General features: G+C 43.9%; 1 protein-coding gene across 9 annotated transcripts in view; it reads left to right on the forward strand.

The window, feature by feature from the left end:
* The window catches only part of PLXNA4 (plexin A4), a 748,486-nt gene that overhangs the window by 331,268 nt on the left and 394,334 nt on the right, over nucleotides 1-22,884 (forward strand). The window lies entirely within an intron of this gene.

The raw sequence follows: 22,884 nt of genomic DNA on the forward strand, positions 1-22,884 counted from the left end.
TAGCAAGACATAAAGATGGGGCCCTTCCTCAGTGTTAGGTATCCAGAGGTGTACAGTATTGCCCCGCTTTTTGGCAGCCTGCTTTTCGGCGTTCCGCTAATACAGAGGTTTTCAATTAGAGTAAGACCCCACTCATATGGCGCTTGTTCTGCTTTTACGGTGTTTTTTGGGCATCATGTGCCATTCTATTGGTGGAGTTCCACTTTTTGGTGGGTTCTGCTTTTAGGCGGGGTCTGGAACATAACCCGCCGTATGAGTGGGGCCCTACTGTAGTGGTATTTAGCTATCATCCACTGATGAACAAATTCAGGGAGAATAGGTTCTGCTAACTGCAATTTACATTAGTGGCCATTGCAACCAAATTGCAGCTCCTTGCTTCTGAGAATTTTTGAAAAGCTGTTAGTGGTGATGCTAATTTCAGTTTCTTTCTCCTCTTGAAAATTAACCAGTGAAATGCCACTAATGGATAATGTTGCTCTATAGAATTGTAATAATATCATTAATTGCTTAAGCAGATAGAGAGGCAGCCCAGACGAAATGAAAATGTAGAAAGAGAGGGAGACCATGGTTTTGCCAAGCACTGCTATTTCCAGAACCATAGTCACTCCACGAAGGAGGTGCCTGATAGGCAGTAGAGACCCAGCGCCAAGTGTCTCAGTCACTGTCAGGTGACAACAATGCAGCTGTCACAAGCGGCACCCGGGATGGCAGCCAGCCAAATAGGACTTTCCATGGCAGCCTGCCGCAGTGACCAAGAATTGTTCCTTGAATTGGTTTGAGTGGCATTCAAAATCGAAGGCAGGTTGTGTGCAGTTTCATTCATTCATCTAGACTGATTGAATTTGCTGAAGCGAGCATAGGACAATAGCTGAAAAAGAAACTATCTATCCACTGAAGACATGGCTTCTCAGACTGAGTCATAGCTGAGCTTCCCAAATGCAAGGAAACTAAGTAGAATGAAAGGCCTACTGTTAGGGATGTGCAAAACCTGGCCTTTTATTCCTACAGAATTTTCCAATTTGCCTCACTCATCCATGGTATGTTCACAGGGTGTCTCAATCTCTCTTGCATTTTGGAACTGCTTTGCTTGCAGAGATTTTGGGATTTCCATCCATCTTGAAAACAGCCCGTTATGCAAACTGATCACATTATACCAATATGCTGGCCATACATACTAAGTAGTTGTGCTAGTTGTAGGTGGGAATGCACATCAAACTGCACGTTCAAACATGCATCAAAATACACATGGGAATGCACATGCCATAGAGAGTAACCCAGTGATGACAGCTGTCCACAATCAGATATACATCCAGCCTCTGTTTTTCTGTCATCTTCAGTTAGCTTGCACAAAAGTTTGTGTATCCAGATAGATAGTGTGGTTCCCCCCCCCAAAAAAAATGGACATGGCAATTTCTGAGTAATTGCTCACTGCAACAGAAGTATGTGGTATTAATGTAAAAAAACACAACCCCAGACATTCCAGATGTCTATGGCATGACATACCTAACTAAAACTATACACTTTGGCTGGTTGTTTCAGGTGAATATTTGGTAATAAGAATAATCAAGGGGATGGAATGGAACAACTCCTCTATGAGGAAAGGTTGCAGCATTTGTGGCTTTTTAGTTTAGAGAAAAGATGAATAAGAGGTAAGATGACAGAAGTGTATAAAATTATGCCTGGCATGGAGAAAATGGACAGAGAAAAGTTCTTCTCCCTCTCTCATAACACTAGAACCCGTGGACATCCAATGAAGTTGAATGTTGGAAGATTCAGGACAGACAAAAGAAAGTACTTCTTCATAAAGTGCATAAACTCTCCTGCATATTCCACCTTAGCGTGCAGCCTTAGGCAAGTCTCTGCCTCTGTTTCTTACACATAGAACAGGAATGCTTGTTTATTCCTTTTCCTTTACATTTAGAGTCAGTCTCTTCTTAAAACCTTAGGATAGAGCCAACGTTTTTTTTTTAAAGATGCAGCTTATTTCCTTAAAGTTCCGTGCTCTCAGTCATAAGCACAGAATGACATAATTCACTTGATCTATGCATAATTGCAAAGGGGTAGAAAAACTCACTCATTTACTATGCTGGATTGTGAATACAAGAGGATGGCTGGAAGGTGTTAAGGAGGTAATGAAATATCAAGTGATCTCAAGAGTGCAGCCTGACCTAAGAAAGGGGTGAGGAGGTTGAAGAAAGACTTAACGGAATGAAAATACAAGTGGGAGGTGTTGAGGGGGGGCAGAGCCAAAGAGGTCAGAATTAAGAGTGCGATAATGAGGAATACCAAATGGGGTGAGGAAAGGGAATGGTAAGGGAGGCGGGCAGACCCAGCAATTCCGCAGTTTACCAGTAAATATGCTTGGGTGCATTGAGGTTGTTCTCCCAAAGTAAATGCCTGTATTTATCACTGTCGGGAGGATTTATTGTCCAGCCGGGGCCTTTTCAAGAGCGGGAGACTCTCGCTCCTTTCTTTTCAATTACTGCCATACAAAGAGAAAGGAGTGACCAAGCCCTTTGGGGAATGAAGTGCTGATGAGGTTATTGGCTGGTGAAACTTTCCCTCTCCAGCTGTGGATGTGTGTGAGGGTAGAAACACACTCCCTGTTCTGCCGGTTCCACTGCGTCTCCACCTGCTTGTCAAACCCCACTTCTTTTTACTGTAAAACCTGGTGGGAGCAGCTTGAGTGTGTTTTTATCTGTTAAATTCAGCATCAAAGAGATTTTGCAACTGATCAGCAGATCAACACATTCCCCCTCCAGGTGCGGCTAATGGAAACCCTTTGATCTGGTGACTAGTGAGTTTGCTTACAACACTTCGGTTCTGTGTTGTTAAGGCACTTTGGTCTAGCAAGCTAAGAAAATACCTGGTTTTGTTAAAAAAGGAACATTCAAGCTTTCACTTAGGGCCACAAGCTGCACATGCACCTATCGCCACCTGTTTGAGTCAGCTGTGAGTATGGGTGGATGGGGGAGAAGTTTGATTCGTTTCACTTTTAAAGGCAAATTTACCAAATTCACATTTGCCTAACCAAAACACAGCCATCCTTCAAAATTCACTTTTATCCAAATTTTGCAATGCAGTTCCTTAGCCAAGTAATGTGTACAAAAATACATACATACACTATGGGAAAGTGTACATACAAATGCACACATTAGTGAAAAGAATCTACAAAAATTCATTATGTAGGGAAAATCGCTTCACAAAAATGTGTACAGTAGGAGAAATGCGCCCAAAATGCTGACAAGTTTTCATGAGGACTTTTAAAAAAAAATCACAACCTGATGTAGTAGGGTTGCCAGGTTCAGGGTCTGAGACTGATCCTGTATCTTTAGGAGAAGAGAAAGTCAACCAAGTGCAAGTGTTCTTGCAACACTGTAATGGGAAAAACCACAAGGTGGAATTCTCCCTCCCTCCTGCACAACTTTTAAAGATACAGAAGACCTCTTTGTTGCCAGGCCCAGCCTCCAAGAGGTCATCTGTATCTTTAAAAGTTGTGCAGGGGGGAGGGAGAATTCCACCTTGTGGTTTTTCCCATTACAGGATTGCAAGAACACTTGCACTTGGCTGACTTTCTCTTCTAAAGATACAGGATCAGTCTCAGGCCCGGAACCTGGCAACCCTACAACAACCACCAATCCTGTTCTCCTGTACTCTGAGTAAGGACATTTGGGAGCTACATTGATGAGGACTCAGTCAAAACCACCAGGCATATTTCAAGAAGGGATGTATAAATCAAGCTGCATCACAACAAGGTTCATGCACTGCAGTTCTCCTCAGATGTTCTCTGCTGGTGATTCAAGCCATACAAGGGAGTAAGGGTCATAGCTGAGTGGTAGAGAATCTGCCTTGCATGCTGAAGATCACAGGTTCAATTCCTGGCATCTCTGGATAGGGCTGGGAAAGACTCCTGCCTGAAACCCTGAAGAGCTGCTGCCTGTCAGTGTAGACAATACTGAGCTAGAGGGAGCAGTGGTCTGATTCAGTATAAAGGAGCTTCCTATGTTCCTAATTACCTTGTGGTATTTGCATAACTTCTTGCAGAAAAGGACAGCTGAAATTATCAAGGGGTTCCTACCCTATGAGGAAAGACTCAGTATTTATGGCTTTTTAGGTTTTGCAAAGGAGACAGAGGCTTACAAACAGTAAACAGAGTTTTTCTTTTCTTTTCTAATACAGGAACTCAGAATCACCTAGTGAAATCAATGGGCAGTAGATTAAGGACTGACTGAAGAAAGTACAGTAGGGCTCTGCTTTACAGCACTTCGCTTTATGGCGCTTTGTTAACGCAGTGGTCTCAATTAGACACAATTAGACTAAAGCCCCACTCATATGGCGCTTGTTCCGCTTTCACAGCGGTTTTTGGGCGTCACACGCCATTCTATTCAATGAGTTCCGCTTTTCAGCGGTTTTCGCTTTACAGCGGGGGTCCGGAATGTAACCTGCCATATGAGTGGGCCCCTACTGTACTTCTTTGCACAGCACACACTTTAATTTACAGAATTTGCTGATATGCTGGAGAATGAAGAGGGCAAAATTGATGCTAGTGATTTCTGAAAACTGCTTTGTTTGCCATTAGCGACATCAGCATGCAGCCAAATCTGATAGGGAACATGTTAGCATGATATCCTATTCATGTCTTGATCCCTGATTGGCTGGGATCACCATATGACTTTTCCTAGGAATAAGGTGCAGTAATTGTAAGAAAACAACAGGGTTGGAGATACAATGGCAAGAATTTTCAGCTCCCTGAAAGCACAGCTTCAGTCACCAAAACTGAAAGAGGCAAACATTTGGTGTAGTTCTTAAGCAGCTTTTGTTTGTTGCTTTTGGCTAATCTAGCACTAGCTCTCCTTGCAGGAGCTAGCACTCATTTAACCCGAAGGGCCTAAGTGGGTGTGCTTCTCTAGTTCTCTTACAGAAATTAAGATGTTGTCCAAGAGGCATTCATGCATAGAGACCTCTGGAGGGATCTCATTTCCCAAAGGGTGCCTGAAGGTTGTTCTCTTCTCTGCACCAATTGGGAATTCAAAGAATGGTACCTTATTTTGTAGGTAGGATTTAGTGGATCTTTCCCATTTTTTCTATTATTGTTCTGTGGGCTTACTTTGCCATGTGTTCTGCTTCATCTGCCTTCTGGTTTAACTTGGAGAATGACTAAAAATTAATTTCAGAATGGGTGCAAGCACTTTTTGTTAGTTTTTTTTGCAGATTACTGATGTGAACCAACACACATGTGCATTCATTAAATCAACACAGAAAGGAATCTTTACATGATTTTACAACTGAATCCTTTTTTTTAAAAAAAAGTTGGGATTTAAGCAATGTGTTTATGCACTGGGGTGTGTGTTGGAAACATGAATTAAGAACTGTGGAAAACTGCACATGCATAGAAGCCTGAACAATGTCTGGAATTTTTTTAAAAAATGAAAGAATGGCAGGTTGCTAAAGCATTGAGGTCACTCCAGAAAGCCGTTCAGTTTGCTCAGAACCTCAAAATCCTCAAGAAATTTGAAATTCACAAACATCCTGACTTGTAGGCATTCTCCCCTTTAGAAAACATCGCTGAAATGGACTGCCTTCAAGTCGATCCCGACTTATGGCGACCCTATGAATAGAGTTTTCATGGTAAGCGGTATTCAGAGTATGTTTACCATTGCTTCCCTCTGAGGCTGAGAGGCAGGGACTGGCCCAAGGTCACCCAGTGAGCTTCATGGCTGTGTGGGGATTCAAACCCTGGTCTCCCAGGTTGTAGTCCAACCCTCTAACCACTATACCACACTGGCTCTCTTAGAAAACATAAGGAGTGCTTATAAGGTAAGAAGTGGTGTCACAGCTTGAGCTGCCCATCTGGTGTAGGGAGAGATGACAGAAGCTGGGGAGATCAGGATGGATGCCCGTAGTCTCCTTGGTCTATAGCAGATGTGGGGAAGCTTTGCTCCTCCAGATGTTGCTGAACAACAACTCCCATCGTCCCTGGCCATTGGCTATGCTTGGTTGGGGCTGATGGAAGTTGTAGTTCAGCAACATCTGGAGGGCCAACCGTTCCCCGCTCCTCATCTGTAGCATGCTTGAAGGTGGCCTAGAATTTCCTGCTTTAGTTTCCAGACATTTATTGGTTATTTTTCTCTTGAAAGTGGAAATGGGTGGGGTGGGGGTTAAACACAACAACCCTACATTAAGCAGGAGGAACACCCCCATGTAAATGCTAATTGCATCATGTCCTGCAGGTATGTTGTTGCAGCTTTTATGTTACATATTATGCCACACTGAAATGCAGTTAATTTTATAGTGCATTATTACAGTATAGAAGAGACAGGCACATGGCAGTTCTCACCGGGTATCACAGTGTTCAATCAGAGGGAAACAGCTGGAACAGATAGGTAATTGCTCAGTTTCTTGAAATATGGGGCTGCCAGTGTTCAAGAAGTCATTCTGTCTCTCGTGGAGGAGATAGGACTAGTTCTGGTTCACACCGTTATCCAATTTAGGAAATGCTGCACAGGTACAGTCAATGGCTTTTACAATAAAGCATGAGGATTAGGCATTCATATCTGCACAGGAAATACAGGCAAGGACACGTATTGAATCTTGCAGACTGTATTATCAGAATGGATCGATTCAAATGTGGACTGCATAGTGAGGGAAAGGTATTCTGCACATGCTTAAAGGCACTTTTCTTCATATTACTTTACATATTCCTGGGCTGAGACCTAGGGTTCCAAACCTGTTTTCAGAGGTGCATGCTTAGCTAGTTGCCTGTGTGCCATCTAGTCCAATGTTGGAATTGCTTTTGAGTATGTTTTTAAAGCTTTTTTTTTTTAAATGTTTTTAAAGATGTTTTGTTTTAATATGTTTTTAAGAATGTTTTGTTGTAACATATGTTAAAGTCTGATTTATGATGTTTTAGAGTGTTTTTAATGCTTTTGTTTGCCACCCTGGGCTTCCCCTGGGAGGAAGGGCAGGATATAAATCTAATTGATGATGATGATGGTGATAATGTTTGAACATTCCGCCATGAGGGGGAGGGTGGGAATTTCCCTGAATATGGAAAGGCAGCATATAAGGACTCAGCAGCAGAGGCCTTCAGAGAATTATTATCTCCATATAGGAGCACGCAAGCATCCAACACAATCACACACTTTCCATGTAAAGGAGGGGGAAGAGAACAAACTTTTGCCACTTGATTCTCTCCCCCCCCCCCATTACACAACCCACCCAAAAGTCTGCTCAGGGACCAACTACAGTTTTGCATTTGACAGACTGAACAAGGCTGCAAATCAAGGTTCTTCCCTCTCCCCAACTGTAGCCCTCCCCCCATGGGAGCAAATATATATATCTCAGAGCAAAAACAAAGCAATTAGTGTTTGTCTTTGTATTGCTAATGAAGCTAATTAAGCCCCATGCAAAGAAACACACAGGGAGCAGAAGGTAACTTCACTGGGATATGTTTTTGTCCTTTGTCTCTTTGATTCTCCCCCCCCCCCAAAAAAAAGATTTCCCGGAAAGGTTTGATTTGGAGGTGGGTCACATTAATGCTCTTTCCAGTGCTGAATTACTTGCATCAGATGTACTATCCAGGCAAGCCTATGGATTTCTGCAAAGTCTCTCTCTTTACCCTTGAAACCCTAAGATTGCAATCCTCTGTAGGCAGACCTGAGTAACTCCCCTTGGATTCCATGGGACTTCCTACTCTCAGTAAACCTACTTAGGCTAGCACTGCACCTCAGGGTTGTAGGTATTTTGTGCTAAAATTCTGTCATAGTTACTGGTAAGTGTGGTGTAGTGGTTAGAGTGTTGGACTAAGACTCTGGAGACCAGGGTTTGAATTCACACTCAGCCATGAAGTTTGCTTGGTGACCTTGGGCCAGTCACTGTCTTTCAGCTTAGTTACCTCACAGGGTTGAGGTAAAACAGAGAGGGAAGAGAACCATGTATGCCACCTTGAGCTCCTTGGAGGAAAGGTGGGATATAAATGCCGTAATAAACAAAATAATTTATTTCAAAACTTAGGAGTGGAAAGATCTGTCAATTTCGGTTTTCTCTGTTTATCATTTTTCCAAACTTAAATTCAGTTCTCTGCAGCAATTTGTGATTTTTTTTTTAAATTCTCATGAAAATTCTCCAACATTTTAGTTTAAATTTCCCCCAATAAACACATTTTGTAGGCAGTTTTGATTAATGTGCACATTTTTGCAAGCCATTTCTCATCATCTAATGCATTTTGGATGTTGTTTTCATTCATATATTCATGTTTATGCACACTTTCCCCTGACGTATGCTTTTTTGTAAACATTGATTGGTTGGCGAACTGCATTGCAAAATTCAAAGTGCGGATTTTGAAGGATGGATGATCGGTTTCGGTTCTCATATTGTTTCAAAAAATGTGAATTTGATAGATTTGGCTTGAAATGCTAACTGAATCTAATTTCTCACCCATCCCTATCACAAATTTATATACCACTTAGCCCTGTAATCTCTAATTGGTGTAACAGAAAGATTACAAAGTGAGAATGGAGAGGCTATTTAATCTCTTCCAAGCTCCTTTCCAGTTTGTTTCAGCTCAAAATTGCCTCATTCAGTTGGCTTTTTTCATCTGCAAGTGGAATGATTTGAGGAAAGAATGACATAACTTAATCAATGCAATGTGTAATTTGAGCATTTGTTGTTGTTATGTGCCTTCAAGTCAATCACGACTTATGGCAACCCTATGAATCAGTGACCTCCAATAGCATCTGTCATGAACCACCCTGTTCAGATCCTGTAAGTTCAGGTCTGTGGCTTCCTTTCTGGAATCAATCCATCTCTTGTTTGGCCTTCCTCTTTTTCTACTTCCTTCTGTTTTTCCAAACATTATTATCTTTTCTAATGAATCATGTCTTCTCATTATCTGTCCAAAGTAGGATAACCTCAGTTTCATCATTTTAGCTTCTAGTGACAGTTCTGGCAAAGGCAAAAATCAATAGTTTTCTTGAGATGTCTTATGTCTGAGATTTTTTGTTTGTTTATTGAAATAAAACTTCAAATGACCGGTAGCTAACATTTGGGACATTATTTCCTACTGTTACAGATGTCCTAGAAGGACTAACTTGTACAGCTACTTATGTGAAAATTCTGTGATAAAAAGTGCACCCAGGGTGGGGTTTTGTCCTAGAATGTTGTTTGAGTTAATTGATCTGTTATATTTTTTGCAAGGGGAGCATTCATTTTTTTTTTTTGCCTGTTCATATCGTGAAGTTTCCTCTCCTAAATATGAGAAACTGTGGTGCACAGCAATCAGGGCACTGTTTTTGTCAGTCCCCCCCCTTCTGATTGTGTTGTTGCTGCTGCTGCTGCTGCTGCTCACTCACAAATAATCCCTTGTGAATTCCAGGACAGTGTCAGGCTGTGACCAGGAGCAGGTGCTGTAGATGGGAGTGGTGGGCTGCGCTCTCATCAGCCCAAGTCTTAATTGTCAAGTTAGCATCACACTGTTAAAAAGAAAATAAATAAGAGGTGATGTCTGCCATGTGCTGCACATGGAAGCAAGGGCCTCTCAAGCATAAAACACATTCTGGTTTCTTGCTCTTGACTCCTCAAGGAAGTTGGTCCTTCTGAGGTCTTTATAGGCAGCAGGTGTTGCCTTCCCAAATCAACATCACCATTAGTCCCACCACCCACTAAAGGTGGCCTGCTGAGCCTCTCCAAGTGTCCCTGCCTCATACTTTGCTATTCACAGTGACTTCCAGTGCTTTTGTTTTAAAAGATATATCTTAGTAAAGTTCCTAGTTCTCAGTGTTGTGGGGAAGAGGGTGTAGTGGGTGTAGCTAAAGGCTCAGAACCTTGAAGGCTGTTATGAGAAGTATCCTGGAATTGTTGTTGATCACAAGCTGAATATGAGCCAACAGCACAGTGTGGCTGCAAAAAAGGCAAATGCTATTTTTGGCTGCATTAACAGAAGTAGCCCTAACTATAAGAGACACTTGGCAATGGCACAGACATACAAATTGAATTGCATATGTTGGTCTACAATGGGTGTGTGTGTGTGTGTGTGTGTACTTGAATCAGAATCTTCCTGATCTGCGTGTTATTGTCCCTGTTGGTTAGCCAGTCAGAGATACAAAGTGGAAGTTTAAGTGGTTAGGATTGTGGCTCCATGCTTGCAGAGCCTGTTGGTGCTTCTAGATTCATCCTTGCTGTAAATACTGCCAGGTCAGGCCTGTTCTTTTGACTATAAAACAATATAGTTTTTGTGGCCTTGCATGAAGATATGACGCTGCCTTGTACAGAGTCAGATCATTGTTCCGTGTAGCTCAGAGCCCTCTCCCTTGACAAGTAACTGCTCTCAAAGGTGTTTGGCAAAGATCCCTTTAAAGAGGGAGCATCAGGATTGAACAGGGACTTACCTTGAGCTCATGTGATGTTATTATTTAGACTTGTTAGTTGCTTGTTACTCAAAGGTCTCCAAGCAATTTGCAACATATTTAAAAACAAGATAAATAAAAATACTTTATGTTGTAGATATATTCACATAAAAACACATGAAATTCATATAAAATCCAACCCCTCCCCCATAAGAGTAACAAAAACCTTTTTCAGAATTCTAACAGCAAAATGTCATCGCCATCATAGTCCATCAAAAGCCTGGGTGAAAGGTAAGTTTTTTTACCTGGCGCCAAAAAGATGTTGGTGAAGGCGCCAGGCAGACCTCACTGAGGGGCTTATTCCACAAAGAGGGAGCCACAGCTTAAAAGGCCCCCTCCGTTGTCACTGTCCTTTGAGCCTCCCTCAAAGAAGGGACCCGGAGAAGGTCTTCAGAGGAAGATCTAAGGGTTTGGGTAGGTTCATATCGGGAGAGGTGTTCCAGAGGATATTTGGATCTTGAGCCAAAAAGGGCTGTACAGGTCTAAACTATCTCTTTGAATTTGGCTCAGAAATGTACAGGCAGCCAATGTAGCTGCAACATGATTGCTGTTATGTCCTTTGCTCTTCTCATACCTGTCAACAGCCAAGCAGTTGCATTCTGCACTAACTGAAGCTTCCAAACTGTTTTCAAAGACAGCCCATGCAAAGCATTTTGCAATAGTCTAGGCAGAGCATACATTACTATAGTGAAGTTATCCCTGCCCATATAGAGTCGTAGGTGGACGACCGGCCTAAGATGGAAGACCCTCCACCTTCCTGGTGAAAGGCACATACTTCTTCTCCTGCACCTGCCTGCTCTTGCTACCTTTGGATAGATTCCCCAGCTTCAACCTTGGCCACTGAACAACTCCGTTTTGGACATCCCTTATCTGCACGACCTCTCAGGCCAATGGCAGGTGGTCAAGTGCCACTGGCTTGCATTGCCTGTGGCACTGTTCAGACAACAGTCAGTGCTCTTGCTTGCATGACGACCTTTGCAGTTCACATGCTGTAGGTCACAGCAGCTATTAGCAAGGCAGACGCTTGCCCTGTTGCCTGCAGTTCTGCCCCTCTGTCTTTGCCCAACGGAAAGATGCTGTGGGCTCCTGCTGGGAGGAAGGGCGGGATATAAATCAAAGAATGAATGAATGAATGAATGAATGTCATTCTTGAAAGCCTGCCAGGAAGCTTTGCTGGATTGTTGTGCAGTTACCTGGTTGGCCACTGTGAGAACAGGATGCTGGACTAGATGGGCCACTGGCCTGATCCAGCAGGCTCTTCTTATGTTCTTATGTACAGATGTTAGGCAGAGCTTAGTGTTACTTCTCTCTTGCTCCCTCTTCTTCGGGTGGCTTTGTTCCTTTCCATGTAACTCTTGTCAAGGAGTGTGCAGTGCGTCAGCTAAGCGGTATTAGGGGGGAGGAGGAGGAGGAGGTGGCAGCGGCAAGAACAGCTCTTTCAGTGAGACCACCCATTGTGCTTCTGTCCCCAAAGTGCTGCTGGAAAACAGCGGTGCACATGCTTGGGTGGGTTCAGGTTTTCATATCCTCAGGGGGACGTCTCAACTCATGGGAAACCCAGCAAGCTGGCAGGGTCGGATTCCCACATCATTCATGCCTCAGAGGCAGCCAGAGCTTGGCCTCAAAGGAGGCAGAAAACCTGTGTAACCAGTCACCTTTGGGTAAAGATGCAAACAGAGGACCTTGTATGCCTGGATCAATAGAGATCCCATCATACCTTTTGAACAATTCCAGTACGGTCAGATTCACATCTTATTAGCCAAATTTCATTTACCTGCCTTTAATCCACCCACTAGTACAACATAATAGGGAAACTCCTCCCCGCCCCGAGTTCCCAAAAGTAGTGAGTGTAGTTGTTTGTTTCATAACAGCTGGAGCTATATAATCTTCCCCTCAAATAGGGATGGGGGAGAAATCTGGTTCTGCTTGCATTTTATTGAGAAACTGTCTAATTTGTACTTCTCGAACCAATAGGTGAATCAAAACACAATTATGCTTAGACATTTGCACTTCTTTGAATTTTGCGATGCAATTCTTCAACAAAGTGATCAGAGCTTGGAAGATTACTTTTAAAAAGTAAATTACAGTTACAATTACATGGCTCAAAAATTAATTACCGTTACAATTAGAATTGCTCTGAAAGTAACTGTCTCACCCCCCCACACACACACATTGTTATCTTTCACCTCCACAGTTCTTTATCTCCATTTTGCTGCTGCCTCCTTTTCCTCCTTTATCCATGTTCTCGGCTCCTTTTTCCCTGCATTCCATTCTCCACCACCGTCCATTTTTTTAAACAATTGTTTTCTGCACTCCACCCTGGCTCACTCTCCACATCTCGTACCCACCAACAGAGCACGAGGAAAGATGCTGCACAGAAGCCCAATTTGAAACACATGATTTTCATCCACAAAACAGAGGAGCAGAAGACTTCCCCTGCTTCCCCCCCCCAAGTAATGCCCAAATGTAATGCTGGAAACATTACAATTACTCCACAAAAGTAATAAAATTACTCCTAGTTCTATTACAATCAAAATGTAAAGGAATTACCCACTTGTTCCTGAAAAAAATAATGAATTACAAGTAATTCGTTACTTGTAACAAACTACTTCCAAGCTCTGAAAGTGATGTGTGCAAAAATACATATATTAGGAGAAAGTGGGCATAAAATGCATGTATTAGTGAAAATGATTTGGAGAAATGAGCTATAGTGGGGATAACTGCTTGCAAAAATGCAGATTACTCAAACACACAAAAATGTGTACATCAGCAGAAATCCGCCCTAGAATGCTGATGAGTTTTCATGAGGATCGTTTTTTTCAAATTGCAAATTGCTTAGGAAATGTGGAGAACTGAATTTAATATTGGAAAAATGAGGAATTGGGAGAACAGAATTCAATCCCAGCCTCTCCAGGTAGGGCTGGGAATGTCCCCTGCCTGAAACCCTCGGACCTTCCGGTGCCAGTCAGTGTTGAGCTAAGTGCGCCAATGGTCCAGCTCAGTAAAAGGCAGCTTGTTTGTGTTCCTGTGTTGGACCTATATTAGGCTGCATTAACAGAGGTATAGTTTCCAAATCACGTGAAGTATTATTTCCCTTCTATTCAGCACCGGTTAGGCTTCACCTTGAATAATGCGTCCAGTTCTGGTCTCCGCACTTCAAGAAGGATGCAGACAAACTGGAACAGTTTCAGAGGAGAGCAACGAGGATGATCAGGGGACTGGAAACAAAGCCCTATGAGGAGAGACTGAAAGAACTGGGCATGTTTAGCCTGGAGAAGAGAAGACTGAGGGGAGATATGGCAGCACTTTTCAAGTACATGAAAGGTTGTCACATGGAGGAGGGTCAGGATCTCTCCTCGATCATCCCAGAGTGCAGGACACGGAATAATGGGCTCAAGTTGCAGGAAGCCAGATTTCAACTGGACATCAGGAAAAACTTCCTAACTGTTAGAGCCATACAACAATGGAACCAATTACCTAGAGAGGTAGAGGGCTGTCCGACACTGGAGGCATTCAAGAGGCAGCTGGACAGATCTGTCAGGAATGCTTTGATTTGGATTCCTGCATTGAGCAGGTGGTTGGACTTGATGGCCTTATAGGCCCCTTCCAACTCTACTATTCTATGATTCTATGACCTGGGGGAATCAATACTTGTGGCACAGCCCCTGGGTGTGGAGAGGAAAATTCTGAAGGTTGGAAATCCCTGAACTGTAAGAATATTGTGAGAAATAAATAAATGAAATAATTGAAAGCTTCTGGGAGCCCAAAGGACTCACTGTACTGGAGAGGTTGCTCGGGAAGAATGGATCCGTCAGTTCCACATGCATTCCTGTAAATCTGTTCCCTCTCCTTTCAGCATTTATCTGTGATTTAAAAAACACCACACCAATTATTTTGTCATATTTAAATATGTATTTTATCAGAAAAAATACTATATAAACGTGTACTTTATCTCCATGTATGCATTTCTAAATGTATTTTATCCAAAAATATGAATTTTAATGCCTTTTGGCGAGTGCCTTTTAGCCAAGAAAATTCAAAGACCTCTGAAATCCACAGGACAATTACATTCCAACCTGCACATTCATCTGGGAGATGTGGATTGGGTCAGTTTGCAGTGGAATTCACAAACTCCTCAAGCATCTTTAGAGTCTACATGAGTCTGTGTTCTGGCCTTGCTACTGGGAGTGAGGAGATGGATGGAGGTACCCTTCCCCGTCTCTCTACACTGGCATTCCACCCCTTTCATAGTTTATTAGGATATTCACATTAAAAAACAATTCAGACCCTTATTCTGTCCCCACCCACCCCTTCCAGCTCCCCTACCTCCCTCTGCGCTCATGTCTCCCTTTTTTCATATGCTCAGGTAAGGGTTAAGTAACTGAGTGTCAGTGTTCTGCTGGAGTCCCAGGTTGACAGCTGTTGGGTTGGAGAAGTGTCCATTCCTGTGTTGCATTGCACCTCCCACTTCTAGACCCAAATGGAACAAAGACTTAGAAGCCCACTTAATACCTGCACAATGGACAAAAGCCCTATGGATCATTAAACTAGCCACCCATGACATTAGGTTGAGGTTAATCCTATAGAGAGTACTCCTCCGGGCCTACTGGACACCAGCATGCCTCGTGTACAGGAGCATTACACCTTTGGACGGATGATGGAGATGAAAACAGCCACAAGTGGATGTAACCCACCTACTGTGGATCTGCCCAGTAATTAAACCTTTCTGGAAGGAAGTGCAGGCTAGAGTTAACCTGGCTCTGAAGAAATCCCAATCAGTAGGAGATACCAACATACTCATTGGCTACATCCCTGCCAGGTGGAGATTATCAAAAGCACAGGAAGGATGGTTCCACTAAGCCACACTGACAGCAAAATGAGTAGTCCTCCAAGCATTGGAAAGCCCAGGCCACACCAAGCACGGAAACTGGATACAAGACTACTAGTTCAGTGACAAATTCAGAAGCATAGAGTCCCTTCATTTTAGTCATAACCACACCCCTCCCCCTTTTTGCTGTGGGGTTTAGAATTAGATCCTTGTTAATGCCTTCTCCCACAACAACAGACACTCTTAGGAGCCAATAAGCATGAAAGAGGAGAGTGTTGGCTACTGAGAAGAGTCTTTTCAGTGGCTGACTTACCTCTTTTCACTCTGATTGGCTCCAATCAGCAGGAAAGAACAAGGAAGCATGTTAGAAGACCCTTAGCGGCTGATACACTCACCTTTCATGCTGATTGGCTTGTAAGATGCTAGAGATATTGGGATCCTGCTGGTCCCTTCCTCCAAAAAAAGTAAGGGGTCTAAGATCCCCCAAGAACTCAGACGACTACACCTCTGTAAGACCTTCTGCAACTAGCATCCCATCAAGAAATTCTACTCCATAAACTACATTAAAAAAATCAAACTTCCAAGAGATTTGGAGTGTGTTCCTGGAACTCTGCTGAGTAAAACCCACAGTGGCATTTATTTAGTTGCACCCAGGACAGATAAACTATATCCTTATAGGCAATGGTGGAGGGCAGTTGTCAGGATCAGAGAGCACACAGCTGGGAGAAGCCAGTGGCTTCCTTCTCTCAGGCCGCACGTAGCTATTTAAAAGGTTAGGAACATTGTCCAGGTCACAAGGTGGCAACACTCAACGGATGTGTAATATTGATTGCTTGAAGTGCTGTTTCATCTGTTGATTGTTTCAGTGCTCTTTTGATTTTGCAAACTGCCTTTGGGCTATGTTTTGCAGAAGGGCGAGGAGAAATGCTAAAATCAACAAATGCAGGGCAAGTTTCTCTGCTGCCCTTGAGAGTAGGTGCCCCTGAGGCACTTATTTAATTCTGTTTTCTTTAATTCACTTTCTTTGAGTTGCCCAGGATTCACCATTTGGAGCAGCTGTGGTTTGTAGACAAAGCACATTCACACAGCCCCGTGCGGGCCATGAATTTGCTACTGTCTGTTCTTTATATCTCCTCTTTTCTCCCCTCCCCAGCTTTCTTTTAATTTGCATGCCTGACCTTTCTGAGCAAAGGGGCAGCAAACTAGTGGATATTTACACAGGACCTGCTCCGCCGGCTGCGTGATATTTAGGAGAATGGCCAGCTGTTTTTTCTGGGAGCCCCAGAGCTTCAGTTCAGCTGTCTAACCTATGCCACCTTCCTGCTTTCTTTGCAGAGTTTAATACCTATACCTCGCAGCAGGAGTCTGTGAAATGCCTGCTGACAGGGAAACAGGGGTATGGCACTGACCTTTCAGAGCCATGATAGTCTGGGAGCAATAGCATGAGCCTCTTCGAGCTCTCAGAAAGTGCATGGTCCCTAGCACAATTAAAGCTGAGTTGAGGATAGCATGAATGACAGAACTAACTGCCCTCAGAGAAGCCTACCTGTTGCATTTTTGTATGAGTTACTGCTCTGGGCTTTGGTAATCCTCTTGTATCCCTGCAGGGAGGCCTGGGGCAGAGATGTGGCCTGGTTGCCTCTCCCTTTCGGGCCGAAAGAAGAAAAGGTCAGAGTCACCAGTCATGCAGAGAAGCAGCGGACAGCCTCCTCTATCTATGATACTTTCGCCTCGCAGCGAACTTTATCTTTTTAATTAATGAACTGATTCCTCATGGCACACGCAAGGAGCTCTCTCCAAGCAAAGTAGTGTGCCGTCCCACCCCCTAGCTACCCCAATTCAATAAATGCTGCTCTGGTTAACAGGGCCCAGGAACATGGCTGTGATTTTGCCTTTAACTAATGACAAGGGATAAAGAAGCAGTCCAGTAGTCTGTTGCATAAGGGCAGACCAGCTACATTCTGGAAACAAAGGGCTTATTTATGCCACATGTCAAAGAGGCAAGCTAAAATATGGTGTGTTTCTGATGGAACATGCGGCAGCTTCAGAAGCAGAGAGGAGCCCGTATTGCCTCCATGAATACAGTTGCAGCTGGAGATTTACTGGCCCCCCTTGCCTGAATCACACTACCGAAGGCTCTGCTCTTCATCTTCTGTTTTGTGTCTCCCCCCCCCCTCCTTCTCACATCTTTATTTAATCTCCGTGGCTGGCACATTTTTGGAAGGAACCTGATTTCAAAGCTTGGGTCCAGCTGTTTAGAGCAGATTTAATGCTTTTGTGGGGGATGGCAGCCAGCAGCCGATCCATCTGCCTGTCCAAACCAAGACTCCTTGGCCACCCTTCCACAACGTTACGGCTGACAATGGGCTGAGGATTCTTCTTGGCTGCGGTGGTGCCACAGAGCGCAAGACACACCAACTGGTACAGAATGCGGGATGTTATGGTACATCTTGAAATTAGCAGCTTCCCTCTCTGGGGAGAACTTTCTATGAACAAGGCTCCGCCGCTAAGGCCGGATGGAATTGCCAAACCCGAGTTGGAAGGGACACGTTTGGATCAGATGGGGAAAATCCTTGTTGTAAAACAGGATATCCTATATCCTAGGGTTGCTCCAATCATTTCCCCTAAAGCGAAATAGGAAGTCAGGGAAAAGTAGTTTACTCAGTTGCCTCTCCTACCCTTTTCAGCTTTTCAAGATGCAACCATTTGGGCCTTGTGTGCAATCAGATGCCCAGTGTGGCTTTTTCTGCTACTCCCATGTGACCCCCCCTTAATACCCCCGACTGCCTCCTTAAGTAGTAGTTCTGGTCTGTTTTCTGCCAGAGATTATGGATTTTATTATTTGCAGGTCATCTGACTTTAGCAGGCTTCTTCCTCCCTGTGCCAAGTTGCAGTGTATGCCTTGTAAGTGTCCTGCTCCTTGTGTTTACACTCATAAATATTTATTGACACTTCCCTGGGAGTCACTGAGCTTGAGGCATGTCACACTGCAAGAATCTTGACTCTGCTGTAGCAAGGGGGGGAGTGTTACATCAATGTCCTTTGACCTGTCCTTTGGAGGTGTGCGTGGAGGGAAGGGGCTTCTGCTCTAGTGCAACATGGTCCTGTCCACAAATCCTTACATTTCAGCCAGAGAAACCTTTGACAGACTGGATTGTAGGTTGCTTGCACTGTTGGCTGGAGAGAGAGCGAGGAAGGGCGCTGGGTGACTATACGACACGGTAGCTTTGACAATGTTCTTCTTGAGCCTGCTGCGGCTCCTGCACAGGGATCAAAATTCAACATCGCTCTTATCAAGTCTTTGCCATTGTGACCTTCACTGGTCCAGGCTGGAAGGCTCCATGGGAGGATACAGTTTTGGCATGGCTGAAAGGCACGGGGAGAACTGGACTGTTTTCAAGTTCTTTGATATGCAAGAGCCAGTGAGGCGTAGTGGTTGAGGTGTTGTACTACGACCTGGGAGACCAGGGTTCGAATCCCCACACAGCTGTGAAGCTCCCTGGGTGACCTTAGGCCAGTCCCTGCCTCTCAGCCTCAGAGGAAGGCAATGGTAAACCCCCTCTGAGTACCGCTTACCATGAAAACCCTATTCATAGGGTCGCCCATAAGTCGGGATCGACTTGAAGGCAGTCCATTTCATTCAATATGCATGTTAGGACACATCTGCAGCCTACATTTAAAGCAGCATGATATTGCAAACAGTCATGACTTCACCCAAAGAATAAGAACATAACATAAGAAGAGCCGTGCTGGGTCATTCATTCATTCATTCTTTTATTTGTATGCCGCCTTTCCACACACAAAAAATGTGCTCAAGGCGGCTTACAACAAGGTGAACAAAAAAAATGTAGATGTACTGCCTTCAAGTTGATTCTGACTTATGGCGACCCTATGAATAGGGTTTTCATGAGGCTGAGAGGCAGTGGCTGGCCCAAGGTCACCCAAAAATACATCGCAAAAACAATTTCCTAATAACAAAAAATAATAAAACAGTAACATAACAACAAATATAACAGCAAGCAAAAACAACTTTTCAATATTATGAATGTAATAAAACAATCTTTAAAAACAAAGGAGTAACCATTAACCCCCACCCCTAAGGAAAACCATTACTATATCTCCTGCAAAACTTCATTATTCTGAGCAGAGGCTTGTTTTGGAGAGACATGCACAGTATCTTTGTAAGCAGAGGTGCGGACTCCTCCCATTCATCATAGGTGAAGGCTTCCAAAGTCACTTTGGGGTAAAAGGGGCAGGACAGGTCTTCTCCCAGGCTAGCAGAGCTTCTGCAGAGACCTCCTTACCAGGCCAGTGGCCCATCTAGTCCAGCATCCTGTTTTCACAGTGGCCAACCAGATGTCCCAATCGGAAGCCCAGAAGGAGGTCCTGAGTGGACCTGGTATTTGGAAGTATATTGCCTCTGACTGTGAAGGCAGAGCATAGCCATCATGGCTAGTAGCCATTGATTACCTTAACCTGGGAACTGTCATTTATTAAGGGTGCTGAGAGTTGTCGGCAGACCTCTCTATTCCCCTCACAGCACTGCAATTCCCAGAGTTCCCTGGGAAGATGGATTGATTGCTAAACCGCTCTGGGAATTGTAGTTCTGTGAGGGGTATAGGGGTCTCTGTCAACACCCTTCACAAACTGCAGTTCCCAGGATTCTTTGGAAGAAGCCAGGACTGTTCAAGTGGAATAAGAATGCTTTAAATGCACAGTGTGTATGTGACCCAACCCTCAACATTCTTATTTTTTCATTGGGAACATCTAAGATGTCAATACCAAAGGGAAGCAATTTGGTTTGACATACATGGCTACTTGGAACAGTTTAAAAACAACAACAGATTTGGGTTATGTGACTTGTAAAAACAAGAAAATAATCTCCTAATATAAGAAAAGATCAGGCCACAGTCCATCAAATTCAGCTTTCTTTTTCCAAAAGTGGCTCATCATGTGCTTTCAGGAATCTCAAAAGCAGGGCATGAAGGCAACTGCCTTCTCTTGCCTTTTGCCCCTCTCCCAGCAGCTGACATTCAGAGGTATGCTGTCTCTGTACATGGAGGTTCTGTTCAATAATAACTGTCAATTGACTTCTTCTCATCCATCTGAAAAGGAAATAGTGGCCATCCCCAGCAGTTGCAGAAGTGAATTCCATAATTTAACAACATACTGTACAAAAGTCTGAACTGGATTTTTTTTTTAAAATGGACACAACTCTACAGCAGTGCCAGTACATTGACAAGAAAATGCAGCAGCCACCAAAAGCACATTTTTTGTTTTGTTGTTATTTTTCAAGTTTAAGAGTGATACAGCTGAATGTAGGAAGATCTGCAACAAACAAGGTCTGCATGTCCAACTCTGCTTTGATGAAGGTTGTGGGTGGCGTATCAATGTGTCATGGACTCATACTGACCTGCGTTGTGCTGCTGGGAAGCTGCAGTCAAGAGACGATCTGTCAGGCTTTGAGGGAATGCTCCACATGCGCTTCCTCTTCTCCCATCCCTTGCTTGTCCTGGGGCTGCAGTTTGACACAACTGAATGCAGTTTCTGCAGATAAACTAAGCCTGGGTTGAATATCCACCACCCTACTTTCACAGAAATAATCCCCTCCCTCTCCCTACATGTGAAAGGGGGGATATTGGCTGTTTTTGGTGTCTGTGGTTGAAATAGAAGAACGTTTTATTGGTGGTGGACTTCCCTTTAAAAATGAGGTGGCTGAGGCCTGTCTGTGTACAGGCCAGGCATTTAAAGCACAGTTAAAGCACCTCCCAAGGAATCCTGGGAACTGTAGTTTACCCCTCACAGAGTGACAATTCCCAACATCCTTAACAAACTACAGTTCCCAGGATTCTTTGGGGAGGGGGAAAATCTGCTTTAGATGTATGATGTGTACACAGTCAGAAAAGAAAAGAAAGCTTCAGTGCCAAAGCTTTTCTTTTAAAAACAAAACCCTCTAGCTGCCTCATCTAAGTTTCATGCAAAACTCTTTGATTTCATCTCCCCACCCCCAATAATTCAGTCTTCAAGGGGTTGTTTTCACACACACACACGCACACACAAACACACGCACACCCACAAAGGTTGGCCAAGGTCTGAGCCACATTCTTGGGTCACGCACTAAAATGAGCACTCCTTTTTGCAAAGTGCTGGCCGTGGTGGTTTCTTCTCATTCAGAGACCCCAGAGCTGATCTACAGAGGCGGCTTTATAGCACATGCAAGGTGAGTTCCTTCCAGGTCTGTGTTAGGGTGGATTAATGGCCTTGTTCTCCCCGACAGCCTGAAACGTACAGTGAGCCTGCTGCAAACATCAGCTACCAAAAGTCAGCGTATGTGGCTGATTTCATGGGGTTCAGTGGATTACAAATGTGGCAGTCTGTGGGAGCTGTACATGGGAAAAGAGCTGGGAAAAGAGCTGGGAAAAGAGCCTGATCCTGCAAACAAACAAAACCCCAGTTCCTGTCAGTTCACTTTCTTATTGTTCCACCAGTGAGGAGGCATAGCAGTTTCTCTTTGTGGTGGTGGCGGAGGTGGGGAATGGACGGCGACCCAGTACTAAACATGAATGAATATCACTCACGCCTTTCGTTGTGGTGGTGTGGATTGGCTCTGCCGTTTTCTTTTTGTAAAAAGGCATCCATAAAGTAACATGTAGGTTGTTTCTTACATTTCAAAGGACTCTTATGAGGACAGGCACCATATCAGTTGTTGCACATTAAAATCCCTGCCGAAATGATTAAAAGTAAAAAGAAGCTGCTCCTCCGATGGGACTCATTTTTGAAATTCTTTTCCTTTCGGGAGCTATTTGGGGACTCCTTGGCTGTCAGGCCTTGCAAGGGGAAAGGCAGAGAATCTATCTTAATGATTCACTGAGCATGCCTGGAGAGAGCCTCTTTAACTTATTAAGAGGTGTGTGTGCGTGTGCGTGTCTTTCTCCCTCTGGCCCAGTTTATCACACGTAAATCTCCTTGGCCGGCTCCGTTTTCCATTTTAACAAGCAACAAGCACTACCTAATAACTACAGAGATTAAATTGTTAGGGGCCCTTTAAACCATTAACCTGAAGGAAATGTAACAATGAATTAAACATATTAGCAAAGCTGTACTACAAGCTCAAAATTTGTTAAGTAAATTGTACAGTTATTAAGAATCAGCTCGGCATACCCTGATCCATCACTGGCAAAGTGTGTGGGCAAGGGAGCGAAAGGAGCGCAGACAGGTGAACACAGAGTACAGATCCTAAGGCAAGCTACTGTCTGGGTAGACACTCCAAACAAGTATTTGGAGTTATCCTGCAAGCCCAGCTCCCCTTTTGGTTTCGTCTTCACGTCTTTCCACATTTAGAAAGTAGGGATGGAAAATCTATGTCCTTCAAGATGTTAAGATGGGCACCCATCTCCCATCAGCCCCAGCCTGCATGGCCAATGGTCAAGGATGATGGGAGCTGTAGTCCACCATCTTCTGGAAGACCACTGGTTCCCCATCCCTACACTAAAAAGAAAAGGGACTCTTCAGTGGCAGCACCCAGATGATGGATCTCCCTGCCCAGAGATATTAGTGTTATCCTTCGCTAGGGTGTCCAGTTATGCACTGCTGAAAAAAGAGGATTGCATTACCGAAAAAGAGGGCATAAATTTGCATAAAATTATGTACTTC

The sequence above is a fragment of the Rhineura floridana genome, chromosome 8 (assembly GCF_030035675.1).
Source record: "Rhineura floridana isolate rRhiFlo1 chromosome 8, rRhiFlo1.hap2, whole genome shotgun sequence".
NCBI lineage: Eukaryota > Metazoa > Chordata > Lepidosauria > Squamata > Rhineuridae > Rhineura > Rhineura floridana.